This window comes from Hemiscyllium ocellatum, chromosome 13 (assembly GCF_020745735.1).
Source record: "Hemiscyllium ocellatum isolate sHemOce1 chromosome 13, sHemOce1.pat.X.cur, whole genome shotgun sequence".
Classification (NCBI taxonomy): domain Eukaryota; kingdom Metazoa; phylum Chordata; class Chondrichthyes; order Orectolobiformes; family Hemiscylliidae; genus Hemiscyllium; species Hemiscyllium ocellatum.
In genome coordinates this window covers 66013405-66027029 of record NC_083413.1, presented here as the reverse complement: position 1 = coordinate 66027029, position 13625 = coordinate 66013405, and the positions used below count along the sequence as shown (strand labels likewise).

General features: G+C 42.6%; 1 protein-coding gene across 6 annotated transcripts in view; it reads left to right on the top strand.

The window, feature by feature from the left end:
* The window catches only part of LOC132821921 (beta-galactoside alpha-2,6-sialyltransferase 1-like), a 131971-nt gene that overhangs the window by 63886 nt on the left and 54460 nt on the right, over positions 1–13625 (top strand). For 5 of the 6 annotated variants that reach the window (XM_060834890.1, XM_060834887.1, XM_060834886.1 and 2 more), the window contains one exon: positions 11616–11748. The gene's annotated coding sequence lies outside the window, so the exon portion shown is untranslated. The remainder of the gene's footprint in view (positions 1–11615; positions 11749–13625) is intronic. The other variant, XM_060834889.1, reaches the window with a different exon arrangement.

Sequence of the window (13625 nt, the reverse complement as noted above, 5' to 3'; positions counted from 1 at the left end):
AGGATGACTGCACCCCTTCAATTCTAGTCTCTTATGTGCCACTCCACCTAAATATCCTCTGTTAAAATGTTTCTTAAACTACTCCTTAGAGAAGCTTGCACTATTTCTTTTTATGATTAGTCTCCCAAATCACATTTATTTAAAATAGGATGTGTCTCCAATAAGAAGTAATTATGTAAAATTGTTTCAAAAATATAAAAAGCTCTTGGAGTTTATCAGTGATTAGGTCATGAGGGCATATACACAGTACCAAAGAGACTGTGGGTAAAATGTCAATTGCTATTTGTAGGTTTTGCATATCACAAGCTGCTGACAAATAATAAAATGCAAACCACTCTGTTTAACATATTGCATGACCTCTGACATGATTCTGCCACAACTCCACCATAGCCCACATTGCTCAGACCCCTGCGATCTTCCAAGATTTTGCCTCAATCATATTGTGTTAATTGGTTTTCTTCAAAAAGGATTGAAGAACTACATGTGAAAGAGGCACAAATATTTGATAGAAGTACTAGGGCTGGTAGCAAAATGGCTAAATGTGTCAATGGGAGCTCTGCTCCTTGCACTGTCGGATCTCTCAACATTGATTCTTTACCACTGCAATAAAATTCAGCTGGAAGACAGTGCTGAAAGCAATCTCCATAACACTTAATGAAATGGCAGTACAAGGAAATGAGCAATACATTTGTAGCAGATGTTTTACTGACAACTGAAGAGAATGTTACTGACCTTTAATGGCTATTTTAATGAAGTAGTTGAAAGAGACAGAAGACTTTGACTGACGGTCTCATAATATTTCCATGTGATTTCCATATGGACCTATAATCTTGTGACTCCTAGCTGACAGGATAGAAATCTTTGCAAAATAATACAAAATACTGGGGATACTGGGGCACTAAAATGTAAAAGAAGTTCTGAGGCAGGTTTACCAGCACCTGTGGAGAAACAAAGTTAATGTTTGGAGTCCAATATGACCTCTGAGTTATGGGCACTAGAAAAACGGGGGTCTACTGTAGTAAAAGGAGGGAGAGAGAGCAAGTGGAACAGATGGGTCAGGTGCCCCAGACCAAAAGGCAGAGGAAGTGCTAATGGAGATATAGATGTGGAAGAGGTGTTTACATGATAGAAAATAGGTCAGCTTTGCTGAGAGCAAACCTGTGTCAGTAAGAGACTAGAGCATGAGGGAGATGGTTGAGAGGAGAGTAATCAAAATGGAGAACAGAGTTCTTGGTCTGAAGTTGTCACACTCAATGTTAAGTTCTGAAAACTGTAAAGTGCCTCAGCAGAAAATTAGGGATTGTTTCTCCAGCTTGTGTTGGGCTTCACAGGAATATTGCAGTGGGCGTAGGGTAGAAATGTTAGCTGAGAGCAAGATGTGTTAGTTAAAATGGCGAGTGACCTGATAGTTTGTGGCATTCTTGTGGGTACAGTGGAGGTGTTCTGCAAGGTGGTCACCCAGTATTTGGTCTCACCAGTATAGAGGAGACTTCTTTGGGAGCAGTGATTAGATGTCTTTTTCTGAGCTATATACCCTCTCAGGGTAGATGCTGAAGATTTTAAGTTTATTGGAGTAATGTAAGCTTGTGGTGATATTACTGGAATGGTAATCCAGAGGATTGGAATATTAATCCAGAAAACACAAATTCAAATTCCACATTAGCTGTTTCAAGAACTTGGATTCAGTTTATCATAGAGTCATGGAGATATACAGCACGGAAACAACCCGTCCATGCCGACCAGATATCCCAACCCAATCCAGTCCCACCTGCCAGCACCCGGCCCGTATCCCTCCAAATCCTTCTTATTCATATACCCATCCAAATGCCTTTTAAATGTTGCAACTGTACTAGCCCCCACCACTTCCCCTGGCAGCTCATTCCATTCATGTACCACCCTCTGCGTGGAAACGTTGTCCCTTCAGTTTCTTTTATATCTTTCCCCTCTCAGCCTAAACCTATGCCCTCCAGTTCTGGACTCCCCCACCCCAGGGAAAAGACTTTGTCTAATTATCCTATCCATGTCCCTCATGATTTTATAAATATCTATAAGGTAACCCCTAAGCCTCCACCACTCCAGGGAAAACAGCCCCAGCCTATTCAATCTCTCCCTATAGCTCAAATCCTCCAACCCTGGCAACATCCTTGTAAATCTTTTCTGAACCCTTTCAAGTTTCACAACACCTTTCCGATAGGAAGGAGACCAGAATTGCATGCAATATTCCAAAAGTGGCCAAACCAATGTCCTGTACAGCTGCAACATGACCTCCCAACTCCTGTACTTAATAGTCTGACCAATAAAGGAAAGCATACCACACACCTTCTTCACTATCCTATCTACCTGTGACTCCACTTTCAAGGAGCTATGAACTTCCACTGCAAGGTCTCTTTGTTCAGCAACAATCCCTAGGACCTTACCATTAAGTGTATAAGTCCTGTTAAGATTTTCTTTCCCAAAATTCAGCACCTCACATTTATCTGAATTAAACTCCATCTGCCACTTCTCAGCCCATTGGCCCATCTGACCAAGATCCCATTGTAATCTGAGGTAACCTTCTTCGTTATCGACTACACCTACAATTTTGGTGTCATCTGCAAACTTACTAACTGTATCTCTTCTGCTCACATCCAAATCACTTATACAATTGAGGAAAAGTAATGGACCCTGCACCGATCGTTGTGCCACTCCACAGGCCACAGGCCTCCAGTCTGAAAAACAACCCTCAACCACCACCCTCTGCTTTTTACATTTGAGCCAGTTCTGTATCCAAATGTGGCCAAACCAATGTCCTGTACAGCTGCAACATGACCTCCCAACTCCTGTACTTAATACTCTGACCAATAAAGGAAAGTTCTCCCTGTATTCCATGAGACCTAACGTTGTTAACCAGTCTCCCATGGGGAACCTTGTCGAAAGCCTTATGAAGTCCATATAGATAATGTCCACCACTCTGCCCTCATCAATCCTCTTTGTTACTTGTTCAAAAAACTCAATCAAGTTTGTGAGACACAATTTCCCATGCACAAAACAGAGTTGACTATCCCTAATCAGTCCTTGCCTTTCCAAATACATGTACATCCTGTCCCTCAGGATTCCCTCCAACAACTTGCCCACCACTGACATCAGGCTCACTGGTCTATAGTTCCCTGGAATGTCCTTACCACCCTTCTTAAACAGTGGCACCACGTTTGCCAACCTCCAGTCTTCCGGCACCTCACCTGCGACTATCGATGATACAAATATCTCAGTAAGAGATATCACTTCCCTCACTTCCCTCCCTTCCCGTAGAGTTCTCAGGTACACCTGATCAAGTCGAGGGGATTTATCCACTTTTATGTGTTTGAAGACATCCACTGTAATATGTGCATTTTTCAAGATATCACCCCATCTACTTTCCCACATTCTGTCTTCCATGTCCTTTTCCACAGCAAACAATGATGCAAAACACTTGATTAGTATCTCCTCCATCTCCTGCAACTCCACACAAAGGCTGCCTTACTAATCTTTGAGGGGCCCTATTCTCTACCTAGTTACCCTTTTGACCTTAATATGTTTGTAAAAACCCTTTGTATTTTCCTTAACCCAATTTGCCAAAGCTATTTCATATCGCCTTTTTGCCCTCCTGATTTCCCTCTTAAGTATATTCCTACTTCCTTTATACTCACCTAAGGATTCACTCGATCTATCCTGTCTTTATCTGACATATTCTTCCTTCTTTATCTTAAGCAAACTTTCAATTTCTTTAGTCATCCAGCATTCCCTATACCTACCAGCCTTTCCTTTTACCCTAATAGGAATATACTTTCTCTGGATTCTTGTTATCTCATTTCTGAAAGTTTCCCATTTTCCAGCCATCCCTTTACCTGTGAACATCTGCCCCCAATCAGCTTTTGAAAGTTCTTGGCTAATAACATGCAAATTAGCCTTCCCCCAATTTAGAACTTCAACTTTTAGATCTGGTCTGTCCTTTTCCATCACTATTTTAAAATTAGTAGAATTATGGTTGCTTGCCCCAAAGTGGTCCCCCACTGATATTTCAGTCATCTGCCCTGCCTTTTTTCCCGAGAGTACATTGTTTTTCTGCAGTAGGTACATCCACATATTGAATCAGAAAGTTTTCATGTACAGACTGAACAAATTCCTATCTATCTAAGCCATTAACACTATGGCAGTCTCAGTCTATATTTGGAAAGTTAAAATCCCCTACTACAACTAGTCTATTATTCTTAAAGATAACTGAGATCGCCTTACAAATTTGTTTCTCCATTTCCCGCTGACTATTGGATCCCAATAAGGTGACCATCATTTTTTTATTTCTCAGTTGAACCCAAATAACTTCCCTGGATGTATTTCCAGGAATATCCTCCCTCAGCACAGCTGTAATGTTACCCCTTATCAAAAACGCCACTCCCCCTCCTCTCTTGCCTCCCTTTCTATCCTTCCTGTAGCATTTGTATCCTGGAACATTAAGCTGTCCATCCTGTCCCATCCCTGAGCCATGTTTCTGTAATTGCTATGATATCCCAGTCCCATGTTCCGAACCATGCCCTGAGTTCATCTGATTTCCCTGTTAGGCCCCTTGCATTGAAATAAATGCAGTTTAATTTATCAGTCCTATCTTGTTCTTTACCTTGTCTCTGCCTGCCCTGACTGTTTGACTTGCTTCTTCTCTTAACTGTACCAGTCTTAGATAGATCTCTTTCCTCACTCTCTCCCTTGGTTCCACTCTTCCCCCCCGCCCTCGCTTTAATAGTTTAAATCTTCCCGAGCAGCTCTAACAAATCTCCCTGCCAGTATATTAATCCTCATCAATTATGATTGAAACAACTTAACCTGGCTGCACTGAGGACATCACCCTGAAGAATACCTGAGTTGATATAAACCTCTACAACTACCTTTTTTTTGTGTTAGCAACGACTCCAGCTCTTGAATAGTTCTTCCCTGATGCTCATTGATTTCAGTTTTGTTTGGGTTCCTTGGTGCCATACTCGTCAAATGCAGCCTTGGTGTCCAGGGCTGCCACTCTCACCACATCTCTTGAATGCAGCATATTTGTCCCTATTTGGATCCAGGCTGTAATGAGGTCAAGAGTTGAATGGCCCTGGCAAAGCAGAGTGTCAGTGAACAGATTGTTGTTAAACAAGTGCCAATTCCACTACCCGTGACTGAACACTGTAATTCCTTCTCCCACTCCACCAAGGACATGCAGGTTCTGGGCCTCCTCCATCACCAAATACTTACTTCCTGATACCTGGAGGAAGAATGCTTCATCCTCCACCTTGGGGCCTTCCAACCACACGGGATTAATGTGGATTTCACTGGTTTCCTCATTTTCTCATTTCCTCTCCCCCCCGCCCCCCAACCTTGTCCTAGTCCCAAGCCTCCAACTCGGCATCACCCTCTTGACCTGTCCATCTTTCTTCCCACCTATCTGCTGCACCCTCCTCCCTAACCTATCACTTTTACTCCCCCACTACCTTCATCTACCTATCACATTCTCAGCTACTTTCCCCCAACCCCAAGCCCCTCCCATTTATCTCTCCGCCCCGGTCCACAAACCTCATTCCTGATGAAAGGCTTTTGCCTGAAATATCAATTCTCTTGCTCGTTGGATGCTGCCTGACCTGCTGGGCTTATCCAGCATCACACTCTCGACTCTGATCTCCAGCATCTGCAGTCCTCACTTTCTCCCTGCTGATGGCATTGTCAATCATATTTTCCCCTACTTTTCTGATGCCTGAGATAGACTGTTGAAGCTCAAATGGGTTAGGTCCAATTTGTCCTTGTTATGTACAGGTCAGACCTGTTTTCCACATTACTGGATGGATGATTCTTGTACGTGAACTGGAAGAGCTTGGCTAGGGTCATGCCTAGTTCTGGCGCACAAGTCTGTAGCTCCATTGCTGGAGTACTGAGAAGCCCATAGCCTTTGCAGTATCCAGTGACTGGGTATTTCTTGATAGCACAAGACAGAAATTGATTTGTTTGAAAACTGGTACCAGGGGACTTTAGGAGGAGACCAAAGTGGACCATCCACTCAGCCCCAACAGCTGAAGATGGAATCAACTGCTTCAGCTTTCTCTTGTGCACTGATGTGTTACCCCCACCTCCCTGTGACAGGCAGATTGGTGAGGATGAAGAAAAGTAGACTTTCCCTCTTGTTGGTTCCCTTCCCACCTACTGCAGACCCAGTCTACCAACCAGTGGAAGTGCTACTGGGCCACCCTTGGTTTTGACCATTGAAATCCCTCTGTTCCACGCCCCCCCCACAACCAGACTATATTCTGTGCCCTTGCCATCCTTGCTGATCCTTCAACTGGTGCTCAACATGGAGTAGAATTGTGCCATTCCCTGAGGGGGGAGGCTGTAGGTGGTAAACAGTAGGAAGTTATATTGACCACGTTTGACCTGATACTATGAGATGTCATGGGAAGCAGAGTCAGAGTTGAGGACATACAGGCTAACTCTTTCCTGATTCGATACCTCTGTGTTTTGGACAATACAAACCTGGCAATGGTGATGATATTGTCTGGGACATTGTCAGTGCATGTGTCAAAAAGGTGTGCATGTATGAAGAGGAATAGATTAGGACATTCTTGAAAGTGTTGCCAATGGATTCTACATAAGTCATTTAAACATAATATGCAAAATACACCTTGTGTTCCCTTCAGTTAAACCTTGCCTTGTGGTTGCAGGAAGACCATGCCCTGTTTGGTTTATGAAAATAGGTCAGAATGAACAACCAGCGAATATGTTACAGGGTCATCAACCCACATCTTCTCACCTCATTGTCCAGCCCTCCTTAGCATTTCCTCCTAGTATGGCATTTGTTTTGCATTTCAGATATTCTGATGTGTTTAGCTTTGGTATCTACAGTGCATGTGTGGCATCAACTCATGCCTACCTGGAGGTGGACTGGAGCCACGTATGGAGCAGGAGCTGGAGTATGGCCTTGGTGCTAGGTTTTATTGAACGTTTACTTAAGTTGCAAGGAAGTTCTGAAGAAATAGGTCCATGGCCTAAGCAGGATACTGAGCTTGTGACTGAGCAGCCATGAGCCAGTTGGATGGGGAATTAATGGAGCAGCCTTCAAATCCACTTGGGGAGCATTATGAATGGTTTGGGAAATGTAATTGGAACCAGGATGCCCTCATTGACTACAAGGTTGTTGATTGGGGATGTTAACCTGGGCCAATCAGGAAAGCCCTGGCTGAACAAAACGTGGGCCTGGAATCCCTCCTGACTGTAAGAACCTGTGTTTGAATTTACCTTTTTGTCAAGGGATGTGTTTATGGAATGTTATTGGTGTTAAGTTGGTGCGTCAGGTCAGTTATGTTTTCCAGTAAAGTTATTCTAAGTTCTGTTTTCTTTTGTTCGTGGTTCAACTGTAGTATTTAAATAAATTCTATTTTACTTAAAGCTGCGTGGTTTAACCAGCTGCATCTCTCCTGGAATATCCACCTCACATCTACCCTTAAAATAAGAAAACTTTAGGGTTGAGGCTGCCTTCTTAAAATATTTTGAGGGTGCCAGGCCTGGTCAATAACAAGAGACAGGACAGGGTAAGGGAGTTAAAACAAAAAATAAAAAGTGGGCAGGGAGAGGTGAGCACTGCAGGGAATGGTGTGCTTCATTTCCCCCTCCAACTTTATTTTGATTGAATCACTTTTTTGATCACGCAGTATCGCCCTTTGATTAGAAGGACATTGCTTGTCACTAGGTGAAAGGCATCATCACTAGGCCCTAGGCGTCATCATTCCTAATGAAGGGCTTTGCTCGAAATGTCGATTTTCTTGTTCCTCGGATGCTGCCTGACCTGCTGTACTTTTCCAGCACCACTTTAATCTTGACTCTAATCTTGATCATTGCTCGTCACTGGTCACTCAGGTGTTTCCTTTCTTCCTGGTGGTGGAAAATAAATGAAGATTTGTACACCAGTTGGCTTCCACAGTGTCTTGCACCTGCACACACATCACATGGATGCTGAGGTTATCTTAAAAAAAAAGCAGGCCTGGGGAGGGTTAGTCAGGATGCAGGGTGGCTGAAGACCAGAAGGCTGACAACTAATTCATTCCAAAGAAAGGAATGATTACCCAGGGTGGGGATTAGACAACTATGGCTGACAAAGAAAGTCAAGAAATGTATCATAGAAAAAGAGAGAGCCTATAAAGTGGCCAAGAGCATTGGGAAATCAGAAGATTGGGAAGACTACAAAAACAAACAGAGGATAACAAAGAGAGAAATAAGGGAGAAGAAGATCAAATGTGAAGGTAGGCTAGCCAGCAATATTAGAAATGATAGTAAAAGTTTCTTTCAAATCATAAGAAACAAACGAGAGGCAAAAGTAGACATTGGGCCACTCCAAATTGATGCAGGAAGGCTAGTGATGGGAGATAAGGAAATAGCTGAAGAACTTAATAAATACTTTGTCAGTCTTCACAGTGGAAGACATGAGAAATAGCCCAACAATTAAGGAGAGTCAAGGGGCAGAGTTGAGTATGGTATCCATTACAAACGAGAAAGTACTTGAAAAGCTAAAAGGCCTAAAAGTTGATAAATATCCTGGTCCAGATGGGTTCCATTCTAGAGTTCTATGGGAGGTGGCTGAAGAACTAGTGGAGGCATTGGTTGTAATGTTTCAAAAATCACTGGAGTCAGGGAAAGTTCCAGATGATTGGAAAATCACTGTCGTAACCCTCTTGTTCAAGAAAGGATCAAAACAAAAGATGGAAAATTATAGGCTGATTAGCCTAACCTCGGTTGTAGGCAAAATTCTAGGATCCATCGTTAAGGATGAGATTTCTAAATTCTAGGAAGTGCAGAGTCGGATTAGAACAAGTCAGCATGGATTTAATAAGGGGAGATTGTGCCTGACAAACCTGAACTCTTTGAAGAGGTAACAAGTAGGTTAGACCAGGGCAACGCAGTGGATGTTATCTACTTAGACTTCCAAAATGCCTTTGATAAGGTACCTCACAGGAGGCTGCTGAGTAAGGTGAGGGCCCATGGTGTTCGACCCATGGATTGAGGATTGGCTGTCTGACAGAAGGCAGAGAATTGGGTTAAAAGTTCTCTCTCGGAATGACAGCTAGTGATAAGTGGTGTCCCGCAGGGTTCAGTGTTGGGGCTGCAGCTGTTCAATTTATATATTAATGATCTGGGTGAAGGGACTGGGGGCATTTTGGTGAAGTTTGCTGATGATACAAAGTTAGGTGGGCAGGCAGGTAGTACTGAGGAGGTGGGGAGGCTGCAGAAAGATTTAGACAGTTTAGGACAGTGGTCCAAGAAATGGCTGATGACCTTCAGTGTGAGCAAATGTGAAGTCTTGCACTTTGGAAAAAAAGAACATAAGCATTGACTATTTTCTAAACAGTGAGAAAATTCATAAAGCCAAAATATAAAGGGATCTCGAAGTGCTAGTACAGTATTCTCTAAAGGTTGATTTGCAGGTTGAATCCGTTGTTAAGAAAGCAAATGTAATGTTGTCATTTATCTCAAGAGAATTGGAATGAAAAGTAGTGATGTGCTACAGAGACTTTATAAAGCTCTAGTTAGGCCCCATTTAGAATACGGTGTCCAGTTTTGGGCCCCACCCCTCAGGAAGGACATACTGGCACTGGAGCGTGTACAGCGGAGATTTACACGGATGAACCCTGGAATGATAGGCCTAACATACAATGAACGGCTGAGGATCCTGGGATTGTATTCGTTAGAGTTTGGAAGATGGAGGGGAGATCTAATAGAAACTTACAAGATAATGCATGGTTTAGAAAGGGTGGACACTGGGAAATTGTTTCCGTTAGTTGGGGAGACTAGGACTCGTGGGCACAGCTTTAGAATTAGAGGGGGTCAATCTAGAACAGAAATGAGGAGACATGTCTTCAGCCAGAGAGTGGTGGGCCTGTGGAATTCATTGCCACGGAGTGCAGTGGAGGCCAGGATGTAAAATGTCTTCAGGACAGAGATTGATAAATTCTTAATCTCCCAAAGAATTAAGGGCTACAGGGAGAGTGCAGGTAAGTGGAGTTGAAATGCCAATCAGCCATGATTGAATGGTGGAGTGGCCTCAATGGGCCGAATGGCCTTACTCCCTCACCTATTTCTTATGGTTGTAGGAAAGTGGGCCGGCGGATGGTCAGTCAGTCAGTACATGGGGCGACTGGGAGCTGGGTGGCTTATGACCAACCCAGAGAAAAACAGACTGGCAGAGGGTTGGTCAGTACGCAGGGTGACTGGGAGCTGGGTGGCGTCCGACCAGCCCAGAGGAAAGTGGGCTGGAGGAGGGTTGGTCAGTACGCAGGATGGCGAAAGACTGAAAGTCCGACGACGGTCCTGCAGGAAAGCTAGCCAAGGACGGTCTGATCAGTATGCAGTGTGGACTGGTGTCGAGGTAGGTAGGGTACCCGGGGACCTGGGCGTGTGGGGGAAGTTGAGTTTTGTAATCAGGGTTTTTCATTGATGAATGCTGTTTTCAGCTATGTTGTGTTTTGTAGACTATTTTCTTTTGTGCCTGGGTGCGGGTGATGTGTAGAGTGTTGTTTGTAACTGTATATTGCGGCCTTTTGCCTGCTGTAAACTTTGCCCTTAGGGGTCTCTTTTCTGGATTTCTGTCATTGTGTTACCTTTTAAAAGGACAACGATTGTATGAAAATTTGATATATGTTTTATGCAGTGTTATTTATTTTGAGATTTTGGGGCACGCAATGGTTGTGTCTCTAGATTAGATTACTTACAGTGTGGAAACAGGCTCTTCGGCCCAACAAGTCCACACCAACCCGCCGAAGCGCAACCCACCCATACATTTACCCATTACCCCTTACCACTATGGGCAATTTAGCATGGCCAATTCACCTGACCCGCACATCTTTGGACTGTGGGAGGAAACCGGAGCACCCGGAGGAAACCCACGCAGATACGGGGAGAATGTGCAAACTCCACACAGTCAGTCGCCTGAGTCGGGAATTGAACCCAGGTCTCCAGGCGCTGTGAGGCAGCAGTGCTAACCACTGTGCCACCGTGCCGCTATTATTCTTATGTATTGTTACTATTGTATTGTACTTTGCATAACCACGAATAAATCAAAAATAAACAGGAGATTAAAATCTCAGTTCTGACTCTGTGCTGGCTGTGCCCAAGTAAGTAAAGGGTGGTTCAGTGACAGGATACTGGCCTCTGTGTGTTTTTTTCAGGAAGTATCCATTCAGTGGCAGGCCCTCTGTGTGGGATTTGGAGTCTAGGATACCGTCTCCTTACTCCCAGTCTCTCATAGTATGGAGATCACCTACCCATCCCGGTGCAGTGCCTCACAGAACAGAATGCAATTAATTCCAAAGATAAAATTCAAGAAATAAAATATAAAAATAGAATGTTTTAAGTTATGTGTGCTATAGAAAACTGTAGCAATCAGATTTTCATCTGTATGCATTAGATTTCCTGATGACTAACTTGTTGATAGTGTTCAGTAGCTGTCAAAAAGTTGCTTTTTTCTCGTGCATGAATGTTGCATTGAATGAGTAACTAGGTACCGCAGTGCATTATAAAACGACTCACTACATATAAGTCTATGTGTGATTCTACCTATTGCTGATTTTAAGTATTCTTATTTCTTCTTTCAGGTTTTGGCTTTGGAGTCCCTAAACTTCAGGTATTGTCGAAGTTGAAGACTAATCTCAGGTTGCAGACAAATATTTGATGCCATTATTCAAGTTGGAGCATGTTCCAGGGATGCCAAATTATCCTGTTCTGTGTGTAAGTCCTTTTACATTGCCTTAAATGCCTCTGTTCTTCCATACTGCAAAAAGGGAAAATAGGATAGTCCTCATGAAAATTCAGTGAGATTAGCCAGTGAGTAGAAAAGCCAGCAGATGCAGCATTAGGATGAATGGAGAATTCATGTTTTAGCACTTTTTAAATTTATGTTTGTGATGGTAGAAATGGGAAGTGGAAAGTAAAAGCAACATTTTTAAAGGTCTGAACTAACTGCCTATTATAACCAAAAGCAAATAGATTGGTTTCCTATAGGCACATTCCGTCTTTGATTAAAAGGGTGGTCAGAATGACTCATACTTAATGGCTGCAAATGCAAAATTCACTGTATCTCTGTAAGCCCAGTAGTGCAGGTGGCAGCAGTATCTGTATTGGCATTCCCAAGCAATTTCATGTATCGAAGCCCCAGAGTTCAAGACCAGGTCAATGTGGCAGTCTCATGGCAAGGTGGGGAGAGAAAAAGGGTGATGGAGCAGTTAGCTAAAAGTAAATATTCAAGGTGAATGGGGGGGGGGGGGTGGAAGACCTTTTTGGGAGTCCCCAAGGGGGTATAAACAATAGTTAGTTACTAGATCAAAGAGTGGGAGATGATGCCATGAAAATGCAGTTTTAATTTTTATTTTCAGAAATAAAGGGAATGGAGAACAATATAGACTACACAAAGTTAAATTCTAGTTAACAATTTAAAGTGTAGGAAATAAAAAGGAAGGATAATGGGAAAGAATGAGGGGAAGCATTGATAGGATAATTAAAATAAAAGAAGCTTGTTTTTCCAAAGTGCTTTTTGAAATCAAAAGTTCATCAACTGTGTATACCATGTAACAGACCAAATACTGGAGATCCACATTGTAGTTTACAACTGAATGAAGAGAACTGAGTTAATGTTTTGTTAGTACTTTTCATCAGAACTGTATTTCACATATGTTTTCTGATAAGTCAGTATGTGAATTTATTAAAGCTTTACAATCCATCAGTTCAAGTATTTGTATCAAACGAAACAAGAGTGTATCAAAGCACATACAACGTTGGTTAGAATTTCATAGATTATTATGCTTCTGGATAAGGTGAAGAAATAAAATTCTACTCAACATTGTTGTTTTCCATTGATAAAATACCATAAAATCTCATAGGTAGGATATCTGGTTGAATGAGTGAATTATTTTGAAGAGATTATGGATTTTGTAATTACCAAGTGGTGTTATTACAAACAAGATTGTAGTACTTCGGCTGACAATTCAAATGAACTTGGGAATTCATAATCCAGAAAGGACTGTAATGTTACTGTTAAATTTGACAAGCCATAATGTCACAAAGCTCGTCCTTTTTTCTTAAAAGCTGTTCGTTGGCTCAAGGAGACTCTGTCCTTGATTTTTTTCAGAGGGGTAATAAACTGGGCTGGTTTGGTACAGAGATGAAAAGGATTTTGAGATGCCTTTTGTGTATATGCAAACAGATGAGACTTCAGACCAAAGTGGTCATGCTTTAGAAGTGCAATTCTGGTCTCCTTCTTATCAGAAGGATGTTATGAAACTTGAAAGGGCTCAGAAAAGCTTTACAAGGATGTTGCCAGGATTGGAGGATTTGAGCTACAGGGAGGGGTTGAATAGGGTGGGGCTGTTTTCCCTGGAGCGTCGGAGGCTGAGAGGTGACCTTATAGAGGTTTATAAAATCATGAGGGGCATGGATAGGATAAATAGACAAAATCTTTTCCCTGGGGTGGGGAGTCCAGAACTAGAGAACATAAGTTTAGGATGAGAGGGAAAAGATAGAAAAGAGACCTTTTTCATGCAGAGTGGTACATGTATGGAATGAGCTGTCAAAGGGAGTGGTGGAGGCTGGTACAATCGCAACATTTAAAA